This window comes from Micropterus salmoides, unplaced genomic scaffold (genome assembly GCF_014851395.1).
Source record: "Micropterus salmoides isolate LMB-PRFRI ecotype aquatic unplaced genomic scaffold, ASM1485139v1 Ms_hic_scaffold_12, whole genome shotgun sequence".
Lineage (NCBI taxonomy): Eukaryota > Metazoa > Chordata > Actinopteri > Centrarchiformes > Centrarchidae > Micropterus > Micropterus salmoides.
The window spans coordinates 4,591,318-4,603,334 of NW_024040263.1; the positions used below are offsets into that span (position 1 = coordinate 4,591,318).

General features: G+C 39.5%; 1 protein-coding gene across 2 annotated transcripts in view; it reads right to left on the reverse strand.

Moving 5' to 3' along the window:
* Nucleotides 1-12,017, reverse strand: part of LOC119898741 (protein sidekick-1-like) — a 240,671-nt gene that overhangs the window by 123,435 nt on the left and 105,219 nt on the right. The gene's annotated exons all lie outside the window — the stretch shown is intronic.

Genomic DNA, 12,017 nt, shown 5'->3' on the forward strand with positions numbered 1-12,017 from the left:
TACAGTTTGTATTGCTGTTGCTTTTCAAGTAGTATAATAGGAAGAGTTGATTTTGGAGGGAGACTTTGTGGGAGAGGATGGGGGAGGTGGGGTTGAGGAGAGTAAAATATATCCGAAGCGCTCGGATTTTCATGTGTTTGAACTTGTGTGTCTGTCAGGCAGGAAGCGCAGGTTGATGTTTTTAGTGATGCTACTTGTGTTTTCAGCATGTCAGTGAATGGAAATCTCCCAATATTCTAACCTGAGAGCTGACACTGAAACAAAATCAATATGACCAAACAGAGAGTAAAGCATATTAAAGGGAGATGACAGTCTTTTATTCTTATAGATTCTGTCTGTTCCTGTGCCCCCGCCACTCAGCTACATAAATAATGTATGCTCAGATTGTGACATGAATTTAGCTTTACTACTTAAACAAAAAATAATAGAAGAAAATTATCCCAAATCCTGCACGTTCACAGACATTTTATTTGGAAAAAGAGTGCCATTTGGAAAGACATTATTTTGTACAAAACATCTGCATGTGTGTGTGCGCGTTTGTAAGATGTGTGTGTTTTTCTATGAGCATTGTTTAGCAGTGTTGAATTGGCAGCAATAGGTGCGCCCCCCGAGACTGGATCGGCACAGTGCCAGTTTGCCGTACTTTCCACTCCATTTCAATTCGGCGCACAAAACGGCACATGCCACTTATGCCAACCTGAATCGACACTATACCCAGGTACCAACAACTCACAATAATACAGACTATTAAACACAAATATTAATATGGCTTGTAGTGGAGTCTAAATTGAAAAGATTGTAGTAAAAGATTGTACTGGCTGCCAACAAAGAAAGTACTCTGCCAAAGCAGGAAAATGTTGAATCAGAGTTTACTTCAGCATCTTGACTACCTGCTGCTGTTGATTGATCAGATGATAAGAGATTTGGTGTCATGGCTGCCACTTCTTAACCAATGTTAAATGCAGCTTGCTGGCAAAACCAAATTGCACCCAAGTAATATGATCTAACAGCCTCCACAGCTTAGAGATTACTGTGTTGATGCACCTATGAACATGAGAACATGATAGGACTTGTATAGGCTGTATATCCAGGAACCGAGTGCATGTAGGCGTTCGTATGTGCAACAAATGAATATAGGTACCGATTGATCTGCATTGATTGAGGAGAGAGGAGAAGAGAACGTGGAGCTGTTCGACACACACTCCCACAAACACACATTCACATACAGACAGAATTCCTCACGTCTAATTTTATTCACTGTGATTTCCCAAGAGAACACCCACAAGAGCCAGAGCCTCAACCCCAACACTGACACTCTATTTGTGTGAGTGTATGTTGCTCTGTGTGTGCATTCAACCGCATCTCGCTGCCTTGAAACAGACGCTTTAACCAAACCTTTCTCCTGCCTTCTCTTGCTTATTCCAGAGAAAGGATAGATCATGCATCCTCGCCGAGGTCTATAATGCAATTTATAGATGTTAATCTCATTAACTGCACTGACCAGCCCACCTGCACATCTGTTTTAACCTGCACATGCTGATTAATATACAGTGAAGGCATGCTTCCACTTGCCGATTGTGTCAGAGGGAGAGGAGAGGTATTAACATTCAAAGTCACAGGAGCTCAGTGGGTGAGTGTGAGAATGCTGTAGAACTAAGATAGCATATTAACATCTGGACATTTGTTGAGTTAAAAGTATTTTTTCATGTAGTATTTTTCCTTATTTATATATCCCATTTATATGTACTATTTACAAGTGAAATTACTACAGGCTGATGGCTACAGTGATTTGCTACGTGTTCATTTGTGTCAAATTGGAAGGTCTCAGGCTTGATCCCCCATAAAATCTTCACATGGAACTTTCACATCAAAAAAGCAACACGAAGTGAAATAAATGAAACTTGCCAATAAGAAGTCAGGCAACAGAGATTAGAGGACCTCAATTCATGTGAAATTCCCTTCAAAAAAATAATAAAATGTCCCTATTTGTTCTGGGTAGCTGGAGGGAGGTTATACAATCTCATCGAGTTATAATATAGTCAGACACACACGCAGGCGTACGAATATGCGTGCACGTGTGCTGCTTACGTGCGTCTTCTCATTCTGACTGAATAGCAATGCAGTTGAGACTTAATATAACATAAATTCAACATGCGACTTTCTGCTTTCTTTTAGTTCTACATTTAATTAAACTGGACAAAATTGTTCTGGCTTTTAATTAAAGACAAACTCAATTGTAAAACTGTGCATGACTCTGCGTGTGTGTGTGTGTGTGTGTGTGTGCATATATGTGTGTGCGCGTGTGATAGTTTATCCTCAGGCAGAAGAGGGAAATTAAAATACAGTAATCAACTGCATTCCCTTCTCCATTCCTCCCTGTATCCCTCATCCCTCCTTAAATAACCACAAAAAAACTCTCTCTCTCATATCCCATTTTCCATTCTCACTCAGATGACAATCTGCACATTTCTTTCTTGGCTTCATTCTTATTTTTTTCTCTAGCTGCCTCACTACCACACCATCCTTCCCCCTCACACCACACAACTGTCCTGTCTTGCCTCCCCTCTCCTCCCCCCTGACTCTTTTGAACCAAAGCACCAACCCAGACTGGTCTTTCATTAAGTATCTGGCCCAAAATCTCATTTAATAAACACTCACGGGACTGCAAGACTGACTGCTAAACACACACACACACACACACACACACACACACACACAAGTGTGCCAAGAGCTAATTAGCGCACACATGTCGCAGGCCAGAGGATAAGAGAGCGAGTCAGTGCACGAATGAGTGTGTTCTATATATATAAGTGTGCCTAAGAGTGTGTGTCTGTGTGTGCGAATGTGTGTTAGGTCTGACTCTCCTGCCAACAGAGCCCACCTCGGCCCTGTCTGCCCTGCCTCTCTATCTCTGATAGGCAGCAAGCCACCTTCTTAAACCACACTGCGTCTGACACACAGAGTCTTGGGGCGGAGGCAGAGTGTGGCGGCAGGGCAGAAAGAGGGATACTCCACTGTAAACCGAGTCCAGACAGCAGGCTTTTTGGCAGCTTCATCCCCAATGCAAGTGCCAGCCAGCCACCCACACATTACATTGCACACACAGAAACACCTTCTCACACACGCGCGCACACAGTTGGGAGCATTCACTGTTCCTTGCGGCCGTTTTAACCGGATGTTTGCTTTGGTGTTTAAGTCAGAGGACGCATAAATACCTTCCTTGTTGGACTGATTGATAGTTAACATACCAGCTGCATGCTACGTTTATGTGTGTGTGTCTGTGGACCTGTATAAATCCTGCTTATACTTAGGGTTTTGTAACTTCAAACTTTACACCAGGGTTGAGGTATTCAAAATTTTTAAGCATTCCTGCTGCTAAAATTGCCTGTCAGCTTGAGTTGTGGTGCGGTGTCCTCTCTCAAAGTAATTGGTAACTATAAAACTCAGCTGCAGAGTGCTTTGTTTTGAATGAGGAGAGGATGGAGGGAAGTTTCTGTACCATATTCATCAATGTATATATACTATGAAAGCTTTTTGGGCTTTTCTGGGATGTTTTTCTTCATCTGCAAAACTGCAAACAAAGGCTGACATTAAAAAAAAAACATACAGTGAAGCTACTTTATGAGCATAACCATAAAAAAATCAGTCAAAGTTTGGATTGTTCTTTTTATATCGTTGATTTACAGATCCCCCTTTTTTAACTTTTCAAATCAGAAACAAACAATACAAAAACTTTTCCTTGTAACTTCATTGGATTCTATGAGGATAAGTTATCCAACAAAACACAAAGCTGGTATTTTTTCCCCTGACTTCAAAGGACACACTCCCTTAGTGGCTGATGCCTGACAGCCAGTTCCTGTTGTGATGCTTTGGGGGTAAATTGGGCTCAGGCAGAAGCTGGAAGTCTTAGATATAAGGTTCCATACACTACTGTAATATAACAGTACAGAGTGAGGAGAAAAAGGCGAATTATCCTGGTGGTGAACAGAGAAAAAAAAAAGACAATGAGGAGAACTTAACTTTGCCAATTTCCTACAACAGTTTTGTGTAGTTTTGGAAAATTTGATAGATCTGTTTTTGTAATGGGATTAAAGAGTCTAACTGAGTTAAGACTCAGAACTGGACCACTGCCAGCAACTCTTGACATTCTGCTGCCAGTAGCGTGACAGTGACTGCTTTAGTGATTTTCCATGCATAGTTTAAATTAAGCTATTGTTAACAGAGCCTGGGGTTGACGATTTGTTTTACAGTATATTTGCTGAACATTCTTTAATCCTCTTGCTCAGTCAAAATGTAAAGCCTCTAAAAATTATCTTTAAAAAAACATTTGTTTAAGTTTCTGATTGCTAAAAAAAATGTGAGGAAAAGGCCTACAAGCTAAATTAAGATTTAAAGTTTAGTCAAATTATTATGTCATTTTTTAGTAGCTTTAATGGTAAGGTTCTGTTCTGTGTGGGACTCAATAAGTATTTTTTCTCAGGTCTGAAGAAAGCACAGAGTTTTTGTTCTTCTACCACAGCAGTACAGTAAGGCACTACACAGTACGTAGACAGCTCATCTGTCATCAGTAGGCCTACGTAATTTTGTACTGTTCTGTTTAAACAAAAGGGTAGCCCAAACTACAAAACAAAAGATATAGATATTTTGAAACACATCTTAATATTAGAAACTTATAAATAAAATAAAAACTGTGACTGGACCATCATTGGCATTCCTCCTGCAACATCCATTAAGTGCGCTTAAGCATTTGTTCCAAACTTGTTCTAAATAAACCCCCCTAAACACTTAAAACATGAAATGTCTTCAACCCTTTTATCTTGTTATGAACAACAGGGAGAAAACAAAACATCCACAAAAACTCCACGTCTATAATAAGCCGGTTGGAACTGAACCAAATGAGAAGAAATAATGGAAGCAGGCTGCTGATGCATTAAAAATGTGCATCAACTATTTAGAAGGCCTGGATTGTGTCTATCTCAATTTAAATCCAGGCCAAAACATTTTGAACTACATTAAAATGATAACAGGGAAACATTCAAGTTATTAAAAGGCACCCGTTGGGCGCATCCAGAGCCATACAATCAGACCTACACGCATCCTCCTGCAGCCCACACACACTACATTGCCAAAATTATGTGGACGCCCAAACAAACTATACGAACATTTGAAGATTACATCCATATTTAAGTACTGAAACAAAAGTCGATTAATCAATTAGCCAATCAACAGAAAATTAATTAATAAATTTTCAATAATCAAACAATTATAGTTTCCTTTCAGTGCATAGATGCACTTTCTTCTTAATTATGCTTCTTGATTATGAGGATCTGATTTCTGTTTTATATGATTATAAACTAAAGGCTTTTAATTAAGACATTTAATCAGAAATACTTTATTGATCCCCGAGGGGAAATTGTTCTGTTGTTTACGTTGCTAATCAAGGCATTAAAGAGATAGAAATGATAATAAAAAAGTTAAGGAAAAAAGAAAGTATAAAAATGTAAAAATATAAAAATAAAGTGTGGAAGTATGTACAGTATTCAAAGTAAAGTATTAAAGTCGTCAACTTGCACTTCTAAAATGCTAATCTGATATTTTTGGTGAAGACATTTAGTCTATAAATTATGATTATTTGATAATGAAAATGATCATTAGTTTCAGCCATTGAACATCTCATTCCAAAGCCATGGCCATTAATAAGTTGCTCTGGATTTTCCACCAGATTTCTGAACCTGGCTGCAGGGATTTGCTCTACCTGAAAAAAAATAACACCTTTGCTCACATCAGAAGGTAGATGTATGTATGTGAGGAGTGAGCCATCATCTAGTTACTAAACTGATGGGTCAGGGTATGTCTGATTCAGTTCAGTGGGTGACTGACTGATCAATCACATCTTACCTTCGCTCTGCAATAATTCATCAGAGCAGCACGTCACAAATTTTGGAGTTTTGACGTTGAAGTGCGAAAATTTGAGGCTATGTCAGTTTGTCAGTGACAGGAAAAACTCACCACTGCACTGCTGGTGTTTAGGATCAATGAATGTCCCTGTTAAGTGGCCGTGTGCGACTGTGGTTGCTTGAGTGAAGTCAACTGTTTCCCACGTTAAGAAAGATTAATGCATCTTGCCGGCGACACTTGTCCTCTCATGTACATGCTCTGCATCTAATACAAAAAAGAACCAGATGAGTATGTGTTGAAAATTTGTGAAATTTATGAAACATTTATTTATCTATGACTGAAGTATGACTGCTGAATAAGGCCGCCAAGAGAACATCAAACACTATCCAATTTCTGAAAAGGGTGGGGGGGACCCGGCAGTCCCAGACCAAATGTACGTATGAGGACTAACTACTTTTGGCCTTATAGCATAAAACCCAACTCCCCGCTCATGTCAAAATTGTATTTAAATGCCTGTCCACACACATAATGTGTAACCCAATCTAAGGTTATTCTCTGTAAATGTCTTAGTTCTGCATCGTGAAGCTTCATGATTTTTCCACTCAAGAGAAATACAGCCTGCATATGTGACTGCACATGAGACCAATAAAGAGAGGTAGAAAGGGAGAAAAAAAGAAAGATGGTAGAGGTTACAACAGTAATGAACACTAATGTGTTTGTGAGAGATTTTAACAGCCCCTTCACTGACTCAGAAAACATTTCCCTACCTTCTGCCCTACACACTCTGCAGCTCTGTGACTTGTAATTAACGCAGTGCCTAAATCACAGGCTTGCTTCCTCAATCACCTTTACAGTTCCTTCAAACGGTCAAACGGACACAGAAAGGGAGACTTTTCTGTGGTCGCTCAACGGCTTGGCCATTTGCCACTGCCAATAAGTCCTCCATAAAACACACACACACACACACACAGACAGAGGAAGTGCATGCTCACACACACATAGGTGAATGTCCTTGTGCATACACAGCCTTGGGCCTGCAGTCTGAAAGTAATTGGTGTGTGTGTGTGTATATGCGAGAGAGAGAGGGAGAGAGAGAGAGAGAGAGAGAGAGAGAGAGCGGGCGAGTAACAGTTAGAGAGGGCTGCTGGACAGACTACGTTTGTTTAATGTCCCCTGGCAAGGCCTGAGGGACGGGCAGGGAGAAGTGGAAAAGCAACGGTACAGGAAAGGAAAGGAAAGGAAGGCAAAGCGGGGCAAGGGTGATGTGTAGGCAGGAAGAGAGGAGAGGAGAGAGGGATGAGTCTACATGCTGGGTAAACAGAGAAGTCACTGTTAGTTGAGCTACAGGAGCTCCATGACTCACTTCCTTTCTACCTCTGCTTTACGTCTGTCTGTCTCTTTGTCATCCAAGTACACCTACAGGCGGTTATTCGCATTAATGTGTAAAGAAAAACCTTTGCTTTTCATGGTACAAGTATACGTCATAATAGGTCATACATTAAATCTACAGTACCACAAGACCACATGCTTCTAACAAGGTGGCTGAATATATGCTAACAACTTCTTTTGTATGTGTATGTGTACGCGCGCAGCTGAGAGACTGTTGTAGTCCCATTAGATGGATGGATCTCTAGACGAATGGCTATTATCCTAATTAGCACTAATTACGTCTGCTTCCAATTAACCACACAACTGGCGGTGACTTCTCTCACTGTCTTTCTGTCTCATGCTCTGTCTGTGTCTCTCTCTCAGCCGGAGAAACACACCTTATTCTCAAACGCCGTCTCTCCAAGCTGTTTAGCTAAAAAGACCAGCTGAACAGAAAGCCGGTAATCTTTACACCGGCATTTCCTAATTCTGGTTCATTTGAGTGTTTGAACTAGAAATAAAGAGCGTGGCTCCAGACCCTGTGATTAACATTATGCTTTTATAACTCTAATCTATCTGCAGTCAGGAGTGAAGGAGTGTTTGGTTCTCTTCATGGTTTGTCGTAGCTTACGCACAGTTGGTGTTATATGTTCAAGGTTACATGGTTGGATGTATGTTGTAGTGAGAAGAGTTAGCCATTTTATTTAAGTTTAGTTTCATTCATATATTTATTTATTTATACCAATTTATAGATAAAATAATAATTGTCTTGGAATGGCTGTTTATTTGTTAAACTAGTAATTTCAATATCTGAAAAGTCAAGGTACTTTAACTCTAATTGAAAAGTTGTGTAATACTATTTATTAATGCACAATTATTCTCTGTGCATTGTTACATTATTACTGTGGATGCTGGGAATAGCTTCAACTCTGTTCACTGGTGAGTACAGCCATTTGGCACAGGACATGTAATAAATAATAGATACTGTGTGTGTAAATATGTGTACATAGGGTCACATTGATTATTTATAAAAACACAGTCACACATTGCAATTTAAATGCAGACAAACTGCCTGATGTAGCTTTAAAGGTCAGTAGTAAACAGTATGGAGTAAACAAGCACAGTGTCCCTGCTTTATTATCAACGCAGATACAACCACACACTTACAGCACCTCCTGTAAAACAAGGGGTTTTTAACTGATATGCTTGTCACTATGGTGAGAGGAAATCAATACAATGCAAAAAATATGATTTCGCCTATAGGCAAAAACATTTTAATCTACATTATTCTGTAACAAACATAACCACACACATTTGCCCTCATAGATCTTCTAATGTACATGAAGCCTGCAGCTAAACTGTCAGTGAATGCATCACTCACATTGACCAGTTCCTTCTACAAAGCGGTACAGTGTGACAGAGATTGCTGTCTTTTTTTAAACTGGGCAAACAGTGCACAAGCTTACATAGAAATTACTCTAAATAAAATGCTTAGTACACATTAGCCAGCATAGGCCAGAATGTATGTGTGTGTGCGTGTATTTTGGTGAGAATCACCAATTAATCTAACCAGTATAGACATTTCTTTTGTTACGCATTTAAATAAATATTTTAGGTGTACTAAATAAACAACGAACAAGCACATAAATGAGGGTTTGTTGTTATTTTTAAGAGTTTTATGTACGCCCCTCCATCAACCGAGGGTACAAACATTCCTCTTTGCGCTTGCTTTTGTAATAACAGGCGGAAAAGTAAGTTCAATTTCATGCTAAAAAGGTACCAGAATTGCCGTGTGCCACCTGCTCGGCATAAACACAAACTCAGCTGCAACTCCACCCACTTTGGTGAAAGCAAGTTTGTTTTGAGCCAGAAAATTGCCCAAGAGGAGCAAGTCGCAAAAAGGACAGCTGACATAAATATCGTTGTTAATGCTGGTTCTGCAGCAGCACAAAATTAGAGGCCTATGTGAGTATATGAGCTTGTTGGTGCGCATGTTAAAATATAAGATAATCATATTTATTGATACCCAGAGGGAACACTCAGGTGATGCAGAAGCATATGGACAGTACAGATAAATAGAAAAAAATAAAATAAAGTATATATAAAATAAAATCTAAAATCTATACAGGGCAATTAAGCTCAAAATGAAATGGCAAAAGTGACATAGTGTGTGATTTGTATGTGTACCAATGTACATTTGTGTGCATGTGTGAGTAAATGTTGATAGGTTGTGGTACACTGTAATTATCTGGTGAGCCAAGGGGATAATAATAAATTGGAAATCTGTAGCACAACTTCGCAGTGAACACCGGGAGAAGAAGAGGAAATAGTTTTGTTAAATAACGATGGACAGCTAACAGTTTGAACTAAAAACAGAGGACATTGGGTCACCACCTTGACCACAATGAATGCATTCATTTCTCAACATAAGCCCCCAAGTCATAAACACTAAACTCCCACGTGAATACATGAGCAGAGAGGTTAGAGCACAGAAAGCGAGAGTTTAATTTCCCGAGAGCAGAAAGTGCTACAATTTAGCCTTTATTTGTCTGTGAGAGAAAAGTAAAGTATGACCTTCTGCTTACTGATCCAGCTCTCAAGATCTTGAGGATGTCATTGTGAGGCTCTGATATTAACCAGTCAATCCGCATTCTGTCCTTTTTTGTACGGCTATCCTGGGGATGTTTAGCCTAGGAAATCCAGAGTTATATCTACAGTGTAGAGGATGGTGAACAAACATGGACAGAGATAATATCTTGAGAAAAATGTGCTAGGGCGTACAACCTTTTTCCTAAATTGTTTATTCATTGTTTCAAAGTCTCTTCTGTCCCTTTGTGGTAATCACCATTAACAGAGTGTCAAAACCAAATCTCCATCAGTCACTCCTCAGTGCACCGTGTAGCCTCTCACCTATTCATTCTCCCCTTTGCTTTCCCTCTCTCTGTTTGGTCAATAGGTTAAGGACTCTTTCCAATGACAGATGTGAGTGTGAGTGTGTGTGCACGGTGTGAGTGTGTGTATGCGTTCATGTGTACAGTCTGGTCAGTGATGGATGTGTGTGTGGCAGGTAATTAAAAGTTTGATTAGTGGATAATTAAAAGAGGTCTCTGTCTTTAGAATATTTAACGACTTTAGACAGAGGGCACGCTAACACACACGCACACATGCACACACAAGGTGGCAGGTGGGAGTGTGTTGGTTCAGAATTTAATGGGGGAATAATGATTCCTGTGATGATATAGGATATAGGCAGCGAGACACAAAGGGAAAAGGAAAGAGGATGAAAAGAGGTGGAGGAAGAGGGAAAGTGGCAGATCAGATACAGACAAAAGACATTTCACCTTTCAAAGATAAACACCCATAGAATTAATCATCATCAGCACAGGCTACACAGGCTAGACACACACACAGTCACACACAGTCACACACTTCTCTCTCTCTTTCTGTTTTCTGTTTGTCTTTGAGTGATCAGTTCAGACAGAAGCAGCTGCTCTCTGGCAGACAGAAATAGATGAGAGGAGAATCACTAAAGCCAGATCTTGCAGGCTTACACAGAAGTCAGAACATACAAACACAAGAATTAAAGCGTAATGGGATTGTACGTGTAAAGGAATTAGAGCTCAATTTACACCTGGAATTAAAGTGGAATCACACCCCATGCTTATTGACAGTTACATTTTGCATTTTTGTCTGCAGTGACTGGATGTCATATTTGCACAGACTTTTCAAAGCACTTGCAACTTTGTTGCTTTGAGCCAAATCCTAACTGTGGCATGCTAACATGCTGATTTCAAGGAGGTATACAGGTGCATGGATATCATGGAAAATTTTATTGTGAGCACCTGAACCAGACTGAAAGATTAAAAGCTCAGGACACCTTTGTAGGTGTTTAAATGAGTAGCTGATAAGCTCTTCTCAGGTTGACATTTCTGTCTTATAAATTCTTTAATCTAAAATTCTAATACATTTTGAGATACTGGAGTTTTGATTTCCATGAGCTGTAATTATCTAGATTAAAACAAAAAAAGGCTTGAAAAATTTCACTTTATGTGTAATGAATTGAGAATATATTAAACTTTTTAAAAGTCACAGGATTACCAAAATCTATAAGATTCACCCTTTTGTGACCATGAATGTTTTTACAAAATTTCATGGCAAGTTGAGATGTTTCTGTCTGGACAAAAATGGTGGACAAGCCATGATTGCCATCCCTAGAGCCATGGCTGATAATAAACACGGCAGGTATGGGGACATTTCATATGAAATAGCCTGCATTTACTTTTCATTTGAGGCAGAATAGATCACCTGCAAAACAACAAAATGACAGGAAGGTCGTTATTGACAAAAAAAGGGGCTGTGTGACTGCTGCGACTGTACCCTGATCATGCCACAGTGCCTATGTGAAGCTCAGTGCATGGTAAACTTGACTGAGATCAAAATGTGAGGTATTGTAAATTCAGTCACACTTCTATGGTAATGTGTGCCCAGTATGTTTACACCTTCCATTCACATATAGTTTGTCTTATCCTGATACCCAGTTACAGATGGCATTTTAGTACCAGGGCCAGGGGTCTTAGTATATGTAAACTGTAGCCTAATAGGGCTTGTTACTGTACATAAAGTATTGGTTTACTGCTACAAGAAGACAAATAACTATGCTGATTAGCTGTGGATAATTCAAATATGTTAAAGGAAAATATAATCATTGTAGTTAATACTAACATATTGTGCAACAGCGATGCAATCATCTG